The 22,413-nt window shown below is 37.6% G+C and overlaps 1 pseudogene; it reads left to right on the forward strand.

The window, feature by feature from the left end:
- The first annotated feature begins 7,651 nt into the window (after positions 1-7,651).
- Positions 7,652-8,377, forward strand: LOC120618602 (60S ribosomal protein L19-like; annotated as a pseudogene).
- The last annotated feature ends 14,036 nt before the right edge of the window (positions 8,378-22,413 follow it).

The following is a 22,413-nucleotide window of genomic DNA, read 5'->3' on the forward strand; positions in this document are numbered from 1 at the left end:
GTATACTAATTCTTAAAGACATTCCAGGTCCTTGGATCACAAGTTCTCCATATTGACTACTCTTAGGAAGTCACTTTAAATCTATGTTTAAAAACCCGTTGAGTTTTCATTCTGCTTAAGTTATATTGTTTCGTGCTTAACAAGACATAGATTTACATAAGGGCTACCAGACAACAATCCCAGCAGAATCTGAGATATCAGAGTCGCCAAGCTCTATAAAAGGAAGCTGAGCTGCTAAAAAGACTAGGAATGAATAACTCTAGTGTCACCTACTTCAGGAAGCTTCATTGAACCTCTACCTCCCTTTCCCCTGTAGTCCCGCCCCCGTCTTAAATGTTTTTTCTTGAGGCTCCCTAAATTATTGTATACAATATCACTGTCTTTTAATTGTCTGCCTTCCTGGACTGTGGACTCGGTGTAGGAAATGACTGGGAATTTTCTTGGTACCTTCCATTTCTGGAATAGATATTGGTATTCAGTGAGTGCTCAATTAGTATTTGAACAAATAAAGAAGGAGTAAACCATGATATTATATTTACCAAAGATATTTATTTGTTCATCTATAGGCTGGAAAACATTTGGGATCCTTTAAAAGTGGAAGGTTACTTTCTTCTGTTTAGAGAAAAGAGCAAAGGATTTCAGCCTGAGAAGAGGCCTCCATGTGGTTTTTATTGTAATCTTTCTTTTTTCTCATACTGATCAAAAATAAGAAAGTCAAAATAATATGAGAGATTGGCAGAGCTGTGAAAATACTGTGAAGCCATATTTTTTAGGGCCTTCTCGCAACCCTTGTCAACCCAGGAAAAGGTGGCCCAGGGTCTGGGACCATCGGTTTCTAGATTCATTGTGGACAGCTTGCTTCATGAAGGACTTGTTTCAGGGGCTTTTCAGAGGTTGCTCTGTTAACCCTGCTCTCTCTTCCTGCCAGTTACGCCTGCCCAGCCCTTGGAGGACGGGGGGACCCTGATGCCCTCTTGCTCTATGGACTTTACAGCAAAAGTTAATATCAACACTCTGCTGCTCTTGTACTAGATTTTGTCTTAGTTCTCACCAATCTCCTGGCCTGATCCCTCTTATTTTGTCTGTCTACCTATCCTTTTACTCTGAATTATTTGCGGAGATTTTTGACACATATCCATGTGTCAAACAGGATCCATGCTTTTCTTGTCCACAGATATATTCTACCTGAAAAATCCAGTAGATGCATCTATTTAAAGTAGAGTAAGTTATCAGACAGGTGTTAAGGACCATAAAGTCAGCAAACTCAGAATCTAGGAAGACAACCAGGGCAGTAGGAAATCTAGAAAACAGGCAGGAAGACTATGCTATGAGGAATTAAAAGCAACAAGAATTAGTGTCACAGAGGACCAGGAAGCCAAACAAAGAGCATGGGAAACAGCTACAGGGTTACAGCAACATGCCCTTGTTTCTGCATTAATTCTTGGCTCTGTCAAATAAATTTGTAGTTATGTCCTATTAGTGATAAATAAGAAGCCCAGGAGTGGACTGCTTATAGTTTTGAATCTGGACTCTCCACACTTGTGTTTTTTGTGTTGGACTAATTACCTAACCTCTTGCTTTGATTTCTTCTTCTGTAAAATGAAGCTATAATAGCATCTAAACTAGGAAGTTTTCTGGGCATTAAATGAGATAATATAGGTAAAGCATTGGAGTATCACTGTTCAACAGGAAGCTTTCAATGCATATTAGTTGTCATTATTCATTTCGTGAAGATGATAATGCTTAGTCTGACTAGCATGAGTCATGCTGGTAGAAGTTAAGGTAGAAGTTAGGATTCCCCTGAATAAAAACTAAAAGAGCCAACAGAATAACATTTGCTGATAGGTAGCTCTGAAATAAAAAAATATTAGAAGTTTTGTTATTGTTATTTAGAATTGTTCTTACAGCTTTATTGAGGCATAACTAGCACACAATAAACTATATATTTAAAGTCTACAATTTGATGAGTTTTGACATATTCATATACCCGTAGAGCCATCACTACAATCAAGATAATGAGCATATCCATCACCCCCAAAAATTTCCTCCTGCCCCTTTGTAACCATTCCCTCTCAATCCTCCCTGCCCTACCTCCCCTCCCCATTATCCTTAGGCAATCACAGATCTGCTTCCTGTCACTATAAATTAATTTACATTTTTCTGGAATTTATATAAATGGATCACAACTGTATAAATGGAATACAACAGTATTCTCTCTTGTGTGCATTCGGAGGGATCTGTCATCTTTGCCTCAGTGCAATTATTTTGAAATTAATCTATATCGTTTTTGGTGTCAATAGCTCATTCCTTTTAATTGCCAAGTAGTATTCCATTATATAGCATGATTGGCTTATTCATTCATTGGCTCATGGACACTTGGTTTTTTTCCACGGTTTGGAGCTATTGTGAATAAAGCAACAGTGAACATTCATTTACTAGTCTATGTATGGACCTTGACTTTACTAATATCTAAATTTAGTAACTTTCACTTTATTAACTATTTAGGACTAAAAAGGTTAGATCATATAAGTGTAGATTTAACTCTTTAAGAAACTGCCAAACTGTTTTCCAAAACGGAAAATGTACTTGATGGTCAGAGACTTATATTTTGAAATATTTAAGAATTTAAAGAAGTTTTGGGTTTTGTCTCTATATGGATCTAAGATTGCTGGCTAGATCTATGGGCATTAAGTTCTGACTTCCCTTGGAAGTTTAATTGATTGTTTTTTTCTTCTGGTAAAATAAACTTTCAAAAATGCAAACCTACAAAATTAAACAAATCAAATAATAAAAGCAAGCATCATAACAATTGGCTAAGGCATTCATTTGTTTAACTTAGAACTATGTCAAGATTTAATAGGGGAGGCCTGGATCGAACAGTCCAGCACATGCTGAACAAATCACCTATCAACACTCATCCCATAACCTTCCAGCCCATCCCCCTAGGTCACTGTCACCCTCTCGGACTGAAGAGTCAGGATGCAGTGCCAAGCCAGAGGACACTATTCCATATTCTTATTCTCGAAGTTACCTGCAGACTTCACCTTGGAGGGTACCATACGTAATTTCTCAAAATGCTACTCACCTAACTAAGATGGGGAGGAATCCTCAAATGAGTCAAAACAAGTTCAGACTCAAAGTACACATTATTGCTCAAAAGAACTGGTCATTTCAATTCCAAAAGGTTAAAAAAATCTCTATTCCAAGCGTCTGCTGTAAAGAGGAAAACTAAATAAATCCAAGGGTGCCAACTGGATGATCTAATAATAGAATGATCAATATTACCGCTGTTTGGGCTGGCAGCTGCTAATGTAAATGACACTTCTCTCCCTCCACAACCCCCTCCCACACCCAATTCCCAGTTCTCTGTGGCTGTCTGTCTGTCTTTCCCTCTCTCTCTCACTGTCCGTCTCTCTCTCTCTCTCTCTCTCTCTCTCCCTCTCTGTCTCTTTCATGCATAGGAACTCTGGTTTCTTAACTGAAGGAGAAAAAAAAAAGATTTTGTTGTGGAGAAAGACCAGGAGAGATGAAGAGGAAAACGAAAAGTAAAAGCTTATTAACTGTGTTTAAGAACCTTTTGTTAGTGGAGTGAATGCCAGAAGCTATTTAAGAGGGGCTTTATGAAACTCCCAAGTATAAGTCAGGCTTCTTTAGGTCCAGGGCACAAACATGTTGACTCACCGTCAGCCATGAGAACAATAACGGTGGTAACGCGAGAATGGAACCCTTGGGATACTTTCAGAGGCTGCTCCCTGGACAAAGACATTGGCCTACACAGCAAGAAAGAGATTTTACCATGTAACTTTGCAGGCAGTGGATGTGGGTTGTGACAACAATAGTACTAACAGTGATAAAAGGAAGAGCTAACATTTATTAAGCTCTGGTGTATATTAGGTATTGTCTAGGTGTCTTACAAGTAATATTTCATTGTACCTTCTAAACAAATGGATTGTCCTGGGTTTCATAGATGAGGAAGTGAAAGCACAAGGTTAAGTAACTTGCCTAGGCCACACAACTAGTATGTGTTAGAGCTAGAATAAGGTTCAGTCAGTCTGCTTCTAGAACCCATACTCCCAGGAAAAGGAGGATGGGATGGGAAGGGATTAGATACCTGCGGCGCTGTCATTGGCCAGCAATCGTATGTTGTATGAGAACATGTGATGCCCCCCAACTCTGGAAACGCCCAGGAATAAGGAGTGGGTAGTATGAAGAAAGAGGAAGGATCCCTACTATTATGCAGGTGCGGGCTGCCCAACATAGCCAACTGGGCACCAGAAAAATCTGGCAAGTATCAATGCCAGCAGAAGACTTTAACAATAGAATTGCGTCTATTACAGATTACACTTTCAGAAACCATGTTAGAATTTTAAAAGATGTTTGTAGTGGCAGTTTCAAGTCGGTCAGTTATCAGTGTTCCATAAACCAGAAAAGCAAGTTTAGTAATCTCAGATAGACTTCCAGCAAGAAGGAGCCTCGGTTGAAGCAGTTACTAGAGAGAATGTTCAAGCATGACTGACAGAGGAGAGCTGGCCCCTGACAGTGTCTGAACTCAAGGCAGGATGGCAGTCATCAAAAGCTCCTTCCCTGAAAGGGATCTTTTTAACCATAGGAGTCACTACCTCTCAGAGACATTTGAAGGTTTGGGAAACTATGGATTTCTTTGAGGCCTGCAAAGGAATCCGCCGCTGACCCGAGAGTTTCCAGCTTCAAGTCCCAACTTCAGGCTCAAGGAGAAAGCAAGTAATTAAGTTCTGCCAAGACCCTGGACAGAGCTCTGGTTCCACTCCCCTGGACTGAACTGATCCTCCTGCTCTTGCCCTTGGCCAGGAATGCCCCAGGCCTATTGTCACCCGGCAGGTCTCCACTCATTTAAGAAGACACACAATCAAGCACCTCCTTGAGAAGCCTTTCCCAACACTCTCCTTTATGCTTGCCCTCCCCAGCCTGTGGCTCTCTGGAGGTCCTATAACCAAGGAGCATATTAATTGGTTCTCCAGTCCATCTTTACGCACTGGCAGAAAAAATTTACAGGCTGGAATCCTGTATTATTCTAGTTCAGCATAGGGGACAATATTTACATTTTCTCTCTTTTTAGAAAGAAGAGATGACAATAGAGAGTTGGTATAAACTTCAGCAAAGGAAATCAGACTTGCTGGAAATCTTTGGCTCTTTGCTGGATTCTCTGTACCTTCCCCTGGGTCAGATTCGCTCCTCCCTAACCACAGGGTTTAGGAATACTGATAATAATATGTGACAGATGGACATTGTCCTCAGAATATCTTCAGCAAGCCCCAGGCCTCAGAGGCACCCAATTGACAGTTCCCATGATGGATGAGATTGCTCAAAAAGAAGAGGCCGGCCAGAGCTGGCAATGCTAGGGCTGATGCAGAGAGACCAGGGCAAATGGGAAATTTCGGGATGTCAGAACAGAGATTGTCAATGCAATCCCAATTCCTGTCTAACATACTGTAAAACAGGCCAGAGCTCTGTTCAGGCATGACTTAAATTTGAGACATAAAGATAAGACTCCCATGACAATGAAAGTTGGTACCACAGCATTGTCACCATCATCACCAAAAGCTTGGGCATTCTTTTGATGTGCAGTCGTAGGCTTCAGGAACAACTTTCTACATCTTCTTCTTAAGAACTGAGTGAAGAGGGCAAGAGAAGGATTATTTCAGAATATTTGTATCCTGGAGTCTTTTGATTTTATTCTCTCAGCCTTGCCAGAGTCTCATCCACAGTAGTAAGAGCTGTATCTCCCTAATTATTCAATTTGTAGGTCCATCAGAGTATGGGCCACTCCTGTGCAGCTTCCAGCTCTTAAGAAAAATATTTAATAAAGTGTAAAATACAATAAAAATAAAACCAATGCTAATTATATGTAAGATTTTCTAAAAGAGGATATAGGCCTTTCTGTGGCTTAATTATACCTGAAAAAGATTTTGTTGTTGGGTAGGAGGGAGGTAGATGTTAATTTACCATATTGATTCCTCTGCCACATCCCTTGAGCTATAAATTGACATTAATTATTCATAGCCCAGAGAGGTCCTATATTAGGAGAAAATTTTTCCATTAAGACTTAATGCACTAGCGCAACACTTTAAAAAGTTGATGCCTGGGTTATTCAGAGGTAGAAATGTACTCTAATCATGGCAGTGTGGAGATGAGTCTGACTCTCCTGCCACAATGATGAGGGAAAATAGAGTGCAATTGACTAGGGAGAGATGAAAAAAAAATAACAAAACTGTCCCTCTTGCCTACATTATTTACAGAGAGAATCATTATCATATCATTATCACCATCTAGATAAAAAGACTCTTAACTGAACCCCCAAGATCATCTTCCTCAATAATAAAGGACTTTGTTCCCTTTCCTCAGACATTTTTTGTGCCCACCTTTCTTGTTTTTATTATTTCCCAACTAGGACAGATAAGCTCACAAAAATATTCCCCAATCTGGCTCCTCCATAGGGAATTGACCACAGGTCATGGACCATGAAATGACATACTACATTATCATCCAATCAAACAAAAAATAATAAACAGGAGGAACTAGCTACGAGGTCTTGAAAGCATAGACCTCATAGCCAGCTCTGCCTTTGAAGTTTCACTTTTTTATTCAATACTGATGTGGTGTTGTTCTTAGCCTATGACCTGTGTGCCGTCCCCTGCAGATGGTAGAGATCTGAGGACCATTGTTGTGGAGTGTGTTCATTAGATATGAAAAAAGAGACTGTGAATGAATGAAATAAAATGTCAACTCCCTTCAGATTCTTTAAGAATAAAAGCAAACAAGCCAGATATTGAATACTGCTAGGTATTATGTGCATCAGGGAACTGAATTAATATTGTCTATTAAATGTATTTTGTCAAAGGGGAAAACAAAAACAGGAAGAAATATCCAAATTAAGTTTTTTAATGATGTTTGAAAAATCTAGGTGATATTGTTACAGCTTTTTAAATAAAATATCATTTCCACCATATGTAGAATATATACCAAAGTCCTCCTTATATGACTTTGAAAGGGGATGAAATTCCTCAACAGATGGAGGAAGAATGAATGCCATAGCCAGAGATGATCCATATGCTAGATAATGTTGCTAATTAGGTCATTTCATGGCATGGAAAGGTCAGTTGTTAGGATGGAAATTCAAATTTACCAGGCCCATCTCTGAGTTTCTAACTTTCTTCATTTTTTTCTTTCAAATATTCATAGAGTGCCTGCTATTTGCCGACACTGTATTAGGCCCTTTAGAAACAGCAGTGAGGAAGAACAGATCTCTACCCGCAAGAAGATGACGATCCAGTCTGGTTATGACTGCCTATCACATCTTCATCACTGTAATTATCTAGTGTATCACAGAGCAGAGAAGAAATCGTGCTTATTGAGGACACATAATAAATACTGACCCTCATTTGTGAGACTTACTGCTATTCCTTTATCAATTCCTTTCTTAATCCTCCGCAGGTCTGGACAGTAACATCAGCTCTCCGTCCACTCCCACCTGTTCAGGATGCTTTCTTTTTATGCCCTTAGTTTCTGTCCCTCTCCTACCCAAAAGAAGAAGTCTAGTTTTTTGTTCACATACTTTTATGAAAAAGAATTAGGAGAATGTGTAGAAAAGTGACTGGGGCAGAGAGTGGTCAAGGAAAGGGTGATGCGGAGAGGAATGAAGATCAATGTCTCACTCCAGAGTGAAAGGACAAGCTTGGGGGCAGTTTCCAGAGCCGGGTTATGAGCATTCCTTTCACCGAGGTGGCCACAGCCATGAGTACGCTCAGGCTTCAGAAGAGGCTCACATCCAGCGCCCTTTGCTGTGGCACAAAGAAGGTCTGCTTGGACTTCAATGAAACCACTGAAATAGCCAGTGCCAACTCCTGTTAGCAGACCCAGAAGCCTATGACTGTCCATTCCCAGGATCGATGCTGGCAAAACACCTTGACCTACCAAAGGACAGGCATATTGGCAAGGCAAGCAAAAGAGTACTGCCAGTGCTTGAATACTCGAGAAGATAACCTGAATGAGGAGGTTGAAAATTCTGCTCTGGCTACACAGGAGACACTGTGAATCTTAGAAGATCACCACCACATGGATCACAGTCTGTACATAAAAAATGAAGGGGAATGTGTTCCAAAACTAGCAGATTCTCATGGAACACACCCATAAGCTGGAGGGAGACAAGGCTTGCAAAATGCTCCTGGATGACCGGGCTGAGGCCCGCAGGTCTAATATCAAGGAAGCACGCAAGGGCTGTGAAGAGCAGCACTGGGCCAAGAAGGAGGAAACCATCAAGACTCCATCCAAAGAGGAAGAGCCCAAGAAATTAAGCTCCCCACTCTCTTGTCTGTACGTAGTGCCCTTGGCAATCGCATAGCTCAGCCATTCAGTAAAATAAGACCGAATCTGCCTTAAAAAAAAAAAAGGAATGAGGGGATAAGAGAGAAATGCTTCGGGACACAGGCAAGATGGGAGAGGTACAGATGACAAAGTGAAGGCAAAATTTTAAAATACTGCTTTGGGTTATGACTTTGATTCCTCTGAACATTATTCAAGAGATGCAAGTAACAATTGGAGTATGACTGCTTTTGTCTTTTCACTGTGCCATGTGAGAACCAAAGGTTTTCAACTTAGTAGTTGTTATTCTCATTTTTCAATTGAAATAACTGAGGCTCGGAGAAATGGAGGGATTTATGGGGTTGTGCAACTATTTTGGCAAAGGTTTCAATTTGAAATCTGGATCTCCAAATTCAAGGTCTTTTTTCACTAAAAGCACAGACTCTGAAGTCAAATTGCTTACATTCGGATCACAGCTCTGCTACTTACTAAATGTGCCTCAGTTTCCTTAATAATAGTTCCTACCTCATAGTATGACTGTGAGGGTAAACGGGTTAATATATGAAAAAATTTTACAACAGTCATAGTTAAGCCTCAATAAACATAGGTAGCAGCAGCAGTACTAGTAGTAATAATCATAACAGTAATAGTGATAGAAATAGTAATAGTAGTAATATTAGTAGAAATCACTTTGCCTTGTCTTATATTTTGCTGAAAAAAAGTGTACTAACTTGGTAATGGCTCCTTATACCTGGGAATGTTATACACCATTTAAGCTTACTAGAGATACATTATAATTTTTAAACAGTTTATTTCCCTTCCAAAATTACAGGTGCGGGCAAGCTCCTTAGCCAATGTATCAGAATACTGTCTCAAATGAACAAGGAAAAGAGTCTTCTAAATATTCCATGTTAAAAGGGGACCTGAGGGGCTCCATGGTTTGGTTATACGAAGAATAACTTCCCCATCCTGCTTTCCTGAATGGAATGATGTTCATAATTCTTGATCTTGACACACTTGAAAAGTGACACATTTTAAAGTAATTTTTCCCTAGAAAAGAAAGGGAATTTGGCCCACTTGTTGGAACCCAAGACCCATACTAATGAAAGGTTCACACTGACTAGACTTCCGCAATAGTAAATAATAGAAAGAGAAAGCTGTTTCTCATCCATCGCCTCTGTTTGTCTCTTGCAGCTTAGAAAAGTTTAAATTATCTTCTTCCTGCCATGATGCCATGGGCCTTCTGAGATGAGGGTTCAGCGACTGCTCTGTGCTCACTAATTTCATATATGCTATCTCTTTTAATCTTCACAACTCTGTAGCATAGGCATTGCTTATCCCCACCATAAAGTTGAGGAAATTTGGTCTTAGAAAGGCTTAAGTGCCTTCCCCAAGGTCAAAAGCCACAACTGGGTTCATCTAAGGTCACAAAGCTCAGAAGTTGTATGGGGTTCAAACCCTGACTCTCAATTCAGGCCTCTTTGCACTACCTCACAGTTTCCAGGGCTGGAAGTGTGAGACAGGACAGGACATCTACAAAAGTACAAAGATACCATTAGCTTTTATACCCTAGCCATCAAGCTACCCCCAAGTGCTGGTCTCCTGGATAGCCTTCATAAAGTTAATTTTCAATGTAAGCTTTAGTCTAAAATAACCCTTGCAGGTCAACAATATTTTCTTGCATCCAACCTATTCTTCTACAGCTCTTACAAGTTATTTGGTGAACTAATTTGAGTTTTACACCCTCCTCACTCTCCCATCTGGGTAGCATATGTTCATCTGGCTACTGAACATTTATTGAGCAATATCATGTGAAAATATCCTTGCTAGGTATCTACAGTGTAGAGGAAAAATAGATAAAGCAAAGTCCCTGTCCTACAGGAGCTTATAACCTGGTAAGAAAGTGAAGAGGAAAGAAATGTTCACAGCAGAAAGTACAAAGTGCTGAGTACCTCAGGAGCATGACAAATATAAAAACACATCCACAGGGACTTTTCTGGGGAGAATGCTCAGATTTAAGACTCAGATGCAGGGATGCTACAAATCAAGTCAAAAGCAGGTCAATAAAAACTCATAAAAATCTGCAATTATGCAAAAAAGGTAGGACACATAGGAAATCTACTGAATACGTGCAAAGCACATTGCTGTGGGATCTGTACTCTTTCCTGAGATAGAGCTTTTAAGGGCAAAAATAAAAAAAAGAAACAAACAAACAAAAGGCTTGCTATTGATCTAGCAACACTGCCATCCAAGAACAGCAGGTTATTTTGTTCCGAAAATCTATAAAGCTATCAATTTCCTGATTAAGAATTGTTTATTATTCTTTATAGAGACGATTTAGCGTTTCCACGTCCATAAAACAACTAATCTCCACTTATTCAGTTTGAAACAGAGATGTTGACTACAGGTGTCTAAAGAACAAAGAACACACAGAGATTAAGCCGAGGTGGTGTTTGAACTGTTTGAACGGGTTATTACGCTCTTTTGTCATGAAAGCATATTGCTTCAGTGCCTAAATCCCACATTTCTTTTTTTAACCTGCCACACTTGAAAAAGTCTACAGAAATGTGAATCTAGTTCTGAGATTGTCAAGTATTTTTTGAGGCCGGTTAGGAGAAACTGATGAAGGATGTCAGATACAATGATGCACGTGTAATCACTGATTTATGGATTTCCTCCTCTACCTGCTAATTCATTCTTGCTGAGAGTCAGGGTTCCCTAGGTCTTCACTTTTTTCAGATCCCAATTATTCAATGTAAACAAATGAAGAGGAAGTATGGGTATTCAGTGTGATTCATTTGAACAGAAGGTAGGAAAGATTAGTATCGATGTATTCCAGGACTTGCAAGCAAAGCACAACTAAATTTAGCAGCCAGTGATATTGATTTGATTAAAAATGGTTTAAGACTTGTAAATGTCACTGGAACTTAGCAAAATGAATATTATTAAATCCTTCTGGTGATGGGGAAAACTAACAAAGGGATTTGCAGTGGTTTCTGTAATTAATTGCTCTGTCATGATTTATATTAACTTACAGTACAACTCCATTAGCTCAGACCTGTCATCTCTGCTCAAGGAACCACCAAGTAATCACTAGCACATTAAAGAATAAATTAGTTTTTGGCTTGGAGCCTAGTTGTAGACTGTTTCATTTGTGTCTGCTGCAGACATATGTACCTAATAAAGTTGGGACGAATGAGTTAAAGTACATATATATCAATGTCAGCGGGTTTTATTTTAGAGACAATATGCTCAGCATTGTTCATTAGAGCTAATGAATCATGGTCTTTCAGATGCATCACCTTGTGTTTAGCAAATGCCTTCAGGTAAGCTGAGATGCAAGATTCCTTGAAAATAGGTACTTCTCCAGAGCTCACCCTCTTAGCAGTCTGTGGCCTGTGGTTGTAATAATAGCTTCATGTGGTTTTTGTTAACACTTCATTACCCTAAAGTTGGATAAATTATCCTCCTGCTTCTGCCCTACGTGCAAACACAGAGCCAAAGCCGTAGCTACTACTACTTACCATAGATTATGGGGATTTGTAAGGTTCTATCAAATCATCTTTGACTTTGATAGTTGGATGATGCCTTAAGCAATGCTTGATAGAAGACTGTTTTACATTTCAAAGAGAGCTCCAATTGCCTTGAGGGTTTCTGAGCTAAAACTTGAACCACTTCCTTTTCATTTCAGGCCCAGGAAAGCTAAATTGGCACTCAGCTGGCCAAGATGATAACTGACACAGAGAATAGAACCTGTGGGGCAATATCCTATGGAGGCTGTACACAGGAAAGCCTGTGGCCCCAAGAGTTCACCAAAATCTGCAAAGCTCCAAGGGCAAAGTCATTTCAGCTCAAAATCTTTGGGCACTACCCAGACGTTCATAATTTGTCCTGGATCATTTCTGCAATTTGAATCATCAGATGTCAGTGACTCCTTCACAGATGCTTTGCCTGCAGTGCAAGGAGCTTGCTACACAGGGGCTTCTCCTGCCTGGATGAATAGAGTGACAAATATCCAAAACGCAGAAAGATTGCAGCTTTAGCCAGCTGGAAAATGCATACATTATTGAGGATAAAATATGAAGATTGTGAATCAATTTATGAAATATGGGGAAGCTTATTTTTGCTCTTATAATGTGCCGTGATTAGATTTCATATTTGCAATGAGTGGTGCCGATGGCTTTCCATTTAATTGGAAGAAAACCCGGAAATACCCACCCCCCCCAAAAAATATTTTATTTGTGTCCTGCATAGCATTATTTAACCCTGACTTCACTGTAAATAGCTAACAAAGTAAAAACAAATATTTTCTCCTGAAATAAAATGATTTTTAAAAAGTGGTGGCAGGAGAGGAAGGACAGTAAAGAAAACACATGAAAAGACGTTAGGAGAGAGGAGAAATGATGACTGGGAGAATGGAAACATAAGTAATGGTTCAAGGAGGAGAGACAAGTTTTTTGAAAAATAAGAATTATTTCTAAGTACTTCTAAATATTGGTTTCAGCTAAGTAATAAGTGAAGAAGAAAACATTCCTGAAGCTCGCCTTTCCGTTTACTCACGTAATGTACTTACTAAAATCATCTCTTATATGTAAACAGGATTTGAAAATAATGTCTGTGAAATGATTTCTCAGCTACGTAGTCGCATGTTTATTTTTAAATAAAATTACAATGATTTACCTTTGATCTTAACATATCAGCAATTAGATACAAAAATATATATATGTCCCAAACTAGACTTTAATAATAACAGCCAGCACTTAACATTTGTTCAGTGTTGAGTGAAAGATCTCATCAAAGTAAGAATAAAATGAAAACGGGTGGCAGAGAAGGAAAAAAAAAAAAAAAATCAGTCAAATGGATTAGTTTGGCTGATTATTTTTTATAAAATTGCCTCATTATTTTCAGATCTTTCTTATTTTCAGTTGCTTTTAGAGCCAATCCAATGAATTCAGAAAGAATTCACAGACTCATGTGTAGATGGAATTAAGAGGCACTACATGTAACACAAAGAGAATTCTTTCCTTAGGCAATGCTTTGTGATTCCTGCCCTTTTGTTTATGCTTCCCCAAAAGATTTGGAAATATCAAATATAGGTTCTAAATCTATTAGAACAGTAGATTCCCTATGGACAAAAAAGAAACACATGCAGATCAAACATCCAGATTTTCTAATCTCTCCTAGATTGGTAACACATAAGCAACTGTATTATCCAAACACTTACAAAAATATGAGTGATTCAGAAAGCATCAGTAATCCCTTTCATATTCTTTCGTCTGAATCAACTAACTAATAATCTAGATAAAGAAATTAAATTTTTTTTTTCTTGTTTCACACATCTGATGGCCAGTTTTTGTGTGCTGGACAACTTCAAACAAATTACATAGCTTTCTCCCTTCTTTTTTCCCTCCACTTTGAGCTCGGGCGGAAGTTTCACATGCAGGGTTGAGCCCCAAGTCCTTCAGTAAAGCAAATGTTTCATTTTCAGCAGAGCCCACATATTCCATTCAGACTCGTTTCTTTCACTTCTAGATGTAAAGAGCAGCTGTGTCTCCCGAGTTGTTAAAGAAGATCCTATGTACAAAGTTAACAAAACACAGCTCCGACAATGGATTTGATCTCTACAGCAGGGAAGCCGTACTTTTCAAATTCAGCTTTTTCTGGCTCCAACAAATTACAGGTCCCTGAAAAGATCTGGTGACCCTTTTTAAGTGTGTTTGTTGAACAAGCTCAGAGGTGACCATATGATTTAGTGCAGCGTGTTAACATTTTGCCAAGCACTATGGACCAGGGTAGACCATCTATGGAGTACAGGCTCCCTCAGTTGGTGGCGTTTAGGGGATCCATTAACTCTGCACAAACAATATTTATTCAACCACTTCCAACTGATTGATGAAACTGTTTACCCCTCCACCGTAGGGCTGGATGTTGATGCTGATTTACGGCACCTTCTCTCTTCCCCTGACAAGATACTCTTTTATCTCCACAAAATGGTGTCCTTTAAATATTTGTTCTTCATTTATTTGATGAGACTGGGGAAAACAAACTTTTATTAGCAAACTTAAATAGCCCTGCATTTACCCACTCGGGAGACATATTCAAGCACTTAGAATATAAGTAATAAATAGTCATTCCCATGGAAAAGCATCATGCCCTATATTAATTAGTCCAGTTCACATTTTCCACTGACTTCAGATGATGGGCACTTATGGGCTCAGAGTTAGTGGTGAGGTCTATGCAACTTGCCCATGTATCTTGCAAAAGATATTCAATAAAGTCAAAGCTAGAAAAACATACTTATTAATTTCTACTTGAGTATATGGCAGAAACAGTACTAATTTTTCAGGTAACATATGTAGGAATACAAACTGAAGGGCGCTACGTCTGTTTTAGTTCACTGATTTTTACTGCCTCTTAAACATTGGTGCCCTGGCCAGGTGGTTGGCTGACCCGGGTCTTAAACGGTCTTTCTGTCTTCAGATTCAACCAAACTTGCCCATCTCGTGTGTTAGACCTGTCCCTACCAGCAGAGGGGGCACATTCCTCCTTCTTGAAGAAATAATTCCTACTGCATATTTATTTCCATATTTTGTTACCAATAGATATATATTTTTAATTCTTCTTATGAACCCACAAGAGATTGAATTATGACTTCTTTATTCTCCCTTTGTAATTAGCTCAGATTCTGGAACTTTGGGTAAGAACCCTCTAAGCATGAAATATCAGTTAATTAAAATAATTCAATGAAAACTAAATTTTAATATTGTGACAGGTGATATCCCACCTCTACTTTCAATATTTCCAAATTTCCTCACATTCCTACATTCTTACAGCATGTATGAATGCTGGCTAAGATGAGTGCCCTAAAAGAGGCACCCAACTGGCATTAAAATTGCTTCAGGAAGCATTAATAATGCCAGGAAAAATGTTTGCTGTATTAGGGCTAAAAAAAAAAAAAAAAAAAAATCTACTTAAGAGGCTTATTCATGCTCTGCACAATGGAAAATTAGTGCCCTTTGTCTAGAGTTAATAGTAATTTGATGACATTAAACTCAGAAAATGTCAAACCAAACAGGATCTGTTTCAAAATACAGATTCACGAAGGCAGGTAATAAATTTACTTATATAATGACAATAAAATTCAGAAGAGACTCTGAGTGTCTACCTTGAACTAATTAATCATACAGAAAGCTTCACATAAATCAAAAAGAAAAAGTGAAAAAGTAGAATATTCTATTTAATAAGTATATTAGAGCTCTCTATCTCTTTGCTCCATGTAAAATCTATACAGAGTAAATATAAAAGATCTGATATTTGGATTCATTTAAAAAGATGCTTTAAATTTAAAAAGCCATGAGCTTAAAAAATGCGTAGGTCAATCAGCTTTATCAGCTACAGATGAAGATGTCCTGGCCCAGGTGATTCAAATGTGGACTGTTCATCAGATAAGAATGTCAGTAGAAAAGTGTGGATGAATCAGCACAACAATATTTATTCCTACATTTTATCTTAATAAATAGACATATATTTTTAATTTTTCCCACAAGCTCACTACTATGAAGAAGAAAAAAACCTTTAAAGCACATACACTTTAACAATGATGAGTCCTATGTTAAATGCAAAGGGAACACACACACACAGGGATTTGGTATAACTTGGCATAGATCTTGGAGTCTATCCAACCTAAAACTGTAGCTACACGACTTTGGTCAAGTCACAATTGCCCTAAGGTAAAATAAAGGATATAGCACTTCCTAGTGTTGTTTTAAAAAGTGCTCTCTTTCTCTCTCTCGCCATATATATATATATATATATATATATATATATATATGTATATACATATATACATATATATATGTATATATTCTTATATGTATATACATATATATATATATATATATGTATATACATATATATATATACACACACACATATATATATGTGTATATATATATATATATATATATAACTTAAATCTTTCTATTTAAACAGGTAACACATTGTAGATGCTTGCAATACAAAGCTTCATCCTATTGTCCTTGTTTCTCCACTTAGGTAGTTTACCATATAAAGCGGCACCAGTGTGATTCTTACCTATGATTCGTTTGGACTATTAGTGCTTTGGAGAGTAATTTTGTTATTCACAACTTCAAAGACTTAAAACATCAATTATAGGATATCACAGCAGGTATATAACTCCTTGATAATGACTCACCACCTTGAGCGAGTCATTTACTGCTTGGGATAACTGCCTACCCTTGGGTCATTTTTGGATGCTTAATCAACCCTTCCTCCCCAATAATTTTACCAAAATAACTAAAGCTCCCATAATTATAACCATTAATTTACTCAACAAAAATTTTCTTAAGCAGCTAACATGTTCTAGAGACTAGAGATTCAGTAATAAATGACAAGGTCTGTCTCTGCCTTCAAAGACCGTAAAGTCTGTTGATGGAGATAGACACATAAACTTCTATTCATTATACATGGCAGAATAAACATAATTTAAGAGAGAACAAACCAAATGCTGAATTATAAAGGAAGGTCAGGAAAGGTTTCACAGAAGAGGCACAATGTGTGTCGGGCCTTCGATAATGAATAGAACTTTAAATGGCGGAGAAAGGGACTTCCACAATGAGCACACTGACTTCCACAAAGACTTGGAACCTCAGTAACAGCAAGCCATTTGGATTGGTGAGACCATAACCTGAATTGACAGATGCCATGGTAAATGAGGCAGGTCATTAGAGTAATAAGGGAGGGTGCAGGGTGCCATGCTAAGAAACTAGGAATTTTTCTAAGAGGTAGAAGGAATTCAAGGTTTGACGAGAAGTCACATAAACAAATCAATATTTTTCAAAAGAAAACTCTTCAGCATAGAGCTGAATTGGAGAGGCAAGGGCTTAGAAGAACAGCAACTATCAAGAGTGAATAGCTAGAAAAAGAGACTAGCAGTGGGCTTAGAAAATATGATATGCACTGGTAGAATTGAGAAATCTTAGCAGTTGGTTGGCTACGGGAAGGAGAAAGCCAAGGACTGTAGTGATACAGAGATTCGAGCCTGAATGCGTGTATTAACCAGGGAAGTGGAAAGGAAGAGCAGGTTTGGGAAAAAGGAAAATACCTAAGTTGATTTTGGACAGTGAAAAAAGGTAGATAGGAGAAAAAGAAAGAGGAAAAGAAGAAAGAAAATGGGAGAAGAAAAAAAGAAAGAAAAGAAAAATAGCCAGAAGAGAATTTAAACAGAAAACAAGGCTCATTTTCCAAAACAGAATCATTGAAGGTTAAAGTGTTAGTTTTAAAAAGTCTAATTTTTTTGATGTCATATGAAGAGGAAAACCAGCTGATTTTTTTAACCTGTCAATTGTATCATGATTTATCTCTCCCTTGCACTCTCATTCATCTGTCACTAAACTACTTAATTTCAGATTACTCATTCAAAACCATAATGTAATAGACCAACTACAAGTGAATTTATTCATTTATTTATTCAACAAATATTTATTGAGTGCCTACTATATGCCAGGCACTGTGGTAAGAACTGGGCATACAACAGTGAATGCAACAAAAATCCCTTCTCTCATAGATTCTATCATCTTTGAAAAAAGCATGTTCAAGGGAAATAAACTTGTCAAATTAAGATCTCGTTACTTGTTTTCACATGAAAGGAAGTCAGACACACTCATTAATATTTACAATGGAAGTTCAAGGACATGAGATTTTATGGCTGCAGGAAACTTCAACTACATTTAAGGAGTATTGTCTTTTGTTAATCCTGCCTCTGTTTCCTCTCCTGCATGATCCCTGTACTCGTCCTTGAAACTGAGATAGTTTAAATTAAAATCAGCAATTCATAACTGGTTATTTGTCAGGATCACTTGGGAGAGTTTGAAACACAAACAGACACTGGGCCCCACTCAGGCCAATTAAAGCAGCACCTCTGAGGGTGGAAAGTTTTCTTTCAAAAGCTACCTCAGTGATTCTAAAGGGCATTGCCAGAACTGAGAACCACCAATTATACTAAAAAGTTCGAGTTTCACAAAAGAGGAAACGAGACCCCCACTCCCACCGTCTACATTATAAATCTCATGGTTCTGCAAGACCAGTCTTCAGGCTCTTAGGTTTGGATACATTCACTTCTTTGAAGGTACATTTCATTTCACATTAGTAAGCTGTTTGTTCTTACAAGGCAACCTGTGCGACATAAGCTGAGGTGGAGAACTGGCACCTCTCCAGGAACTGGAGATAATTGTATGGCCAATCTAGATAAATTAGGACAAAAATACATTGCATACCTACCAATGATATCTTCTTTTGCTAACCCCTTAAAAACCAGGAAATACAGATTTTCAGTCCTTAAATATCGGAAGCCATTTATGTAAATATCTGTTCTACAGAATATCCTCAAAGAAATAGTACTGATGACCTAGTACTAATATAATGTTTCTTAAATATCTATATATGTAGCAGATTCTTGAATTCCATTAATAATTGATATCCTTTCAGTTAATACTGGATGGACTTTTCTAGAAAAAATTGTTTTCTTCAGGCTTTTAATTGAAACACCATTCAGAAGCCTAAGGTCATGTTACTCTACCTCTAAAAACCATGGTTAAGGAAGGTCTAATAGAGAATATGGTCGTGGCCTTAAACGAATGTGGAATTCTGTGGAATCCAAGATAAAAATAAGTCTTTCTGATTATAACTTCAAGTTGATGATGTTACTTTGCAATTCAATTCATCTAAAATGTCTTTTTTTATTCTTCTTTCAAAATGCCCTCACCATCATACAGCCCTAAGAACTCAGCACCTCAAATGGTTTGATTAAAACTGGTTGTTAAAAGTTAAGATCAGAGATTCCTCTTCACGCATTCACTCTCTGCTTTGGCGGCATCTTGGTTTTACAGGAGGCTCATTAATAGACCAGCTTGCCCAGTTTGTCATCTATTTCATTATGCAAAATATATACTTTTCAATTACTTTTCCTGTGTGAAAACCTCTTCATTCTAACCTAACATAATGATTTCTTTGGATTTCTTCTCAACCTCTGAATGGCACAGCTTTCCTAAAATCTCACCTGGGGGTAGGATGCTTAGAAACCCTGATGGGAATTAATTTCAGTGCAATGATCTTTATGTGCCCATTAAAATAGGAGTGAAATAGCTTGCAAAGCTGACCGCTGGGCAAACCCAGTATTGACCTCAAAGGAAGGAAAAAAAAAAACTATTTAAAGCTTTCTGATCATTTTGTTAATCTATTTAATATGAAACATAAAGAAACTATCCCTAAAATAAAGCTTTGGTTCACAACACTAATTTTATTTCAATTTGTGAATAAAGTGGAAAAGATAAAAATAGGATCCATTTATCTTCAATCATTTTATCTAAAGTTTAAAATTTTACATCAGTAGTAATTGGAGTCATACATGTACTAAGGAGCTGTAATAATTATTAAAATAACAGGTATTTGGTGGACAACTTTGCTCTTACATTTAAAACATGTTTATTCGTTTTTTTCATTTATCATGTATACTTCTCCTTCCATAGACGAATCTAGATACCTCAAGTTGTCCAAACAGATCTTTCTGGCTGTCTCCTAGGTAGACTCAGATGCATTTACATGCCACAGGTCTACTTACTGGACCTCACGTATGGGTACATTAATCTGGATATCTTGCTCCACCTCATCCCAAAATATTTTACTTCACAAAGCCTTACCACATAATAATTTTGTAATGTATTAATTCCCACAAAAATTAAATCCCACAAAAATTAGGAGCAGGCATGAAAAGCAAATCTGAAGATTTTCCTTTTTTGCCATGATCCTTCATTCTAGAAACAAGCAGGCAGTGCTGGCTAAGACAGTGCCTCTGTGAGATTAGAGTAAAGCTGCAGTTTTCAAAAGACACTTTAGTGTCATCTGTCTTAAAATTGCTGTTGATCAATATAACAATATATGATATTACAAATGTGAATGGTGTCCTCTAGAGGTGTGAAATGCACAATTTGCACAACTGTACAGAGCAGCCCTGGGAAGGAGTTCAAAGAAAACAGAAAATCCACTTGTGATTTTGCTTCTCTGAGCTTTCATCCTAACTTAATCAGGAAGTAGAAAGGAATGACTTTTATTATAAGGCACTCTATAAATAAGAAATCAAGACTACACACACACACACACACACACACACACACACACACAGATAAATGTTTGTGTGTATTTCCTCATCAAGAAGAAATCCTACTTCTGAATCCCTTGATTTGGCATTTATGGTTCAGAGGGACTAGTGTACATTTAAGGTGGTTCTTTTAAAGCCAGCAGTAGCTCAGAAAAATCCATGCTTATATACCACATTGTCTGAAACTTGGTTGAGAGCAGAACTGACCAAACCAAGGAGGGTTTGAAGAATAGAAAATAGATATGCAGGGGGAGGGAAATTAAGCTGAGAAGGTTCCAGAAGTAAGCCTCTGAGAAACTCAAGGTAGGCAGGTGTGGTCAAGGGATTGCAGTGGTAAGTCTAGACAGGCTATGGATGTCCTAGTAAGTGCAGAAAGTTATCACCTCAGGTTTCTGGAGTTATGCAAAAGGTAGAGAAGCACAAGGTAAAGAGCTCTGACGCTATATACACATAATTCAAATCTTGCATCTACCTTTTACTCATTGAGTGACTTAGAAAAAAAATTGCTTAATTTTTCTGATCTCAGTTTCTCCTCTGAAAACTAGATATAAAATACTTAGCCTTCAGGGCTACTCTAATGAAGTAAACAGCAAGTTCTCTGTACATTTATGCTTTGTTATAATAATGAAGTATAGCAGGTAATTAAACAGATCTAATATATGTATTTGTATATTTGATATTCATAATTTAGATAGAAGGTAACATCATTTAAAATAAATTCTTGTCATTAAACCAGCTTCATAATAATTCTGATGCTATTTCTCTCATTAAAAAAAAAAAAAATTCACTTGACCCTAGTGATTTTTTGAGCACATAGACTTAATAGAGTATTTGACAACATATAAGTGTATTCATAATAGAAATATTTCCTAGTAATTTATTAATTATATTTAAAATCGAAGCTCATTCATTTAGTACTTTGCCTGTCACAGCTGACCAGTGTGCACTGACAAATTTACTGACATAAAGTCACTCTGATCTTACATAAAGAAACAAGGATGTCAAAAATATTCTACAATTGCAAATGATAAAATAGACAATGTCTGGAAATGAGAATGTTATTACCAAAAGTGCCTCATCAGTTACCAGAGGAGGCTGGCAGTGTGTAGGATGCAATGACTTCACTGTGATTGACTATGACACATAAATGCTGCAAGAACCAGCACCCACCCAGAGATTGACCCTTCGTTTTCCCAGCAAATTATTGATGGCACTTCTATTTGACCAGAAGGAAACTTTGCTTGACTTCAGTTTGGCCAAATCATACAGAAGATCCAACTGGGACAAGTCTGGAGGAAGAGGGGAGAAAATGTTTTATCAAACCCCTTCCACATTTTCCCTGGGAAATTGGCACAGAGAGACTGCAGTCTGGTTTGCCAGATCTGTCTAAAATTGGCAGAATTTACACAAATGACAGACACCCTATTACTCTGAGCTAAACAATAATGTTCCTAAATGTACAGATGTCAAGAGTATTACAATAAAATTAATAATTAATCAACAAATATTTATCAAAACCCCAGTACATTAGCGGGATTCTGCTGTTTTGTTTTGAATTTAAAGAAAAAGAATGTGTTGTTTTTGGAAATTTAAAATTTATATTGGGTAGACCAACATTTAAATGTATATCCAAGGAAAGAGAACCATCAGCCAATTTAGGTTTAGCTATGCTGCGTTAACAAACGACCCCAAAATCTTAGTGGCTTCCTAAAACAAAGGTTTATTTCTTGCCTTTGTTACTGTTTATTATCATTAGCTCTGACCCCGCTCCACATTTCTTCAAAGAACCATTCACTAAATTCCTGTCATTTGTCAGACTCTATATAGATCTGGAAATCTCAGAGACAAAATGATATTACTCTTGTGGAAAATTCTAGTGGGAAAAGAAGACATATGCACCA

This window comes from Pteropus medius, unplaced genomic scaffold, assembly GCF_902729225.1.
Source record: "Pteropus medius unplaced genomic scaffold, Ma_sr-lr_union100, whole genome shotgun sequence".
In the NCBI taxonomy this organism is placed as follows: Eukaryota; Metazoa; Chordata; class Mammalia; order Chiroptera; family Pteropodidae; genus Pteropus; species Pteropus medius.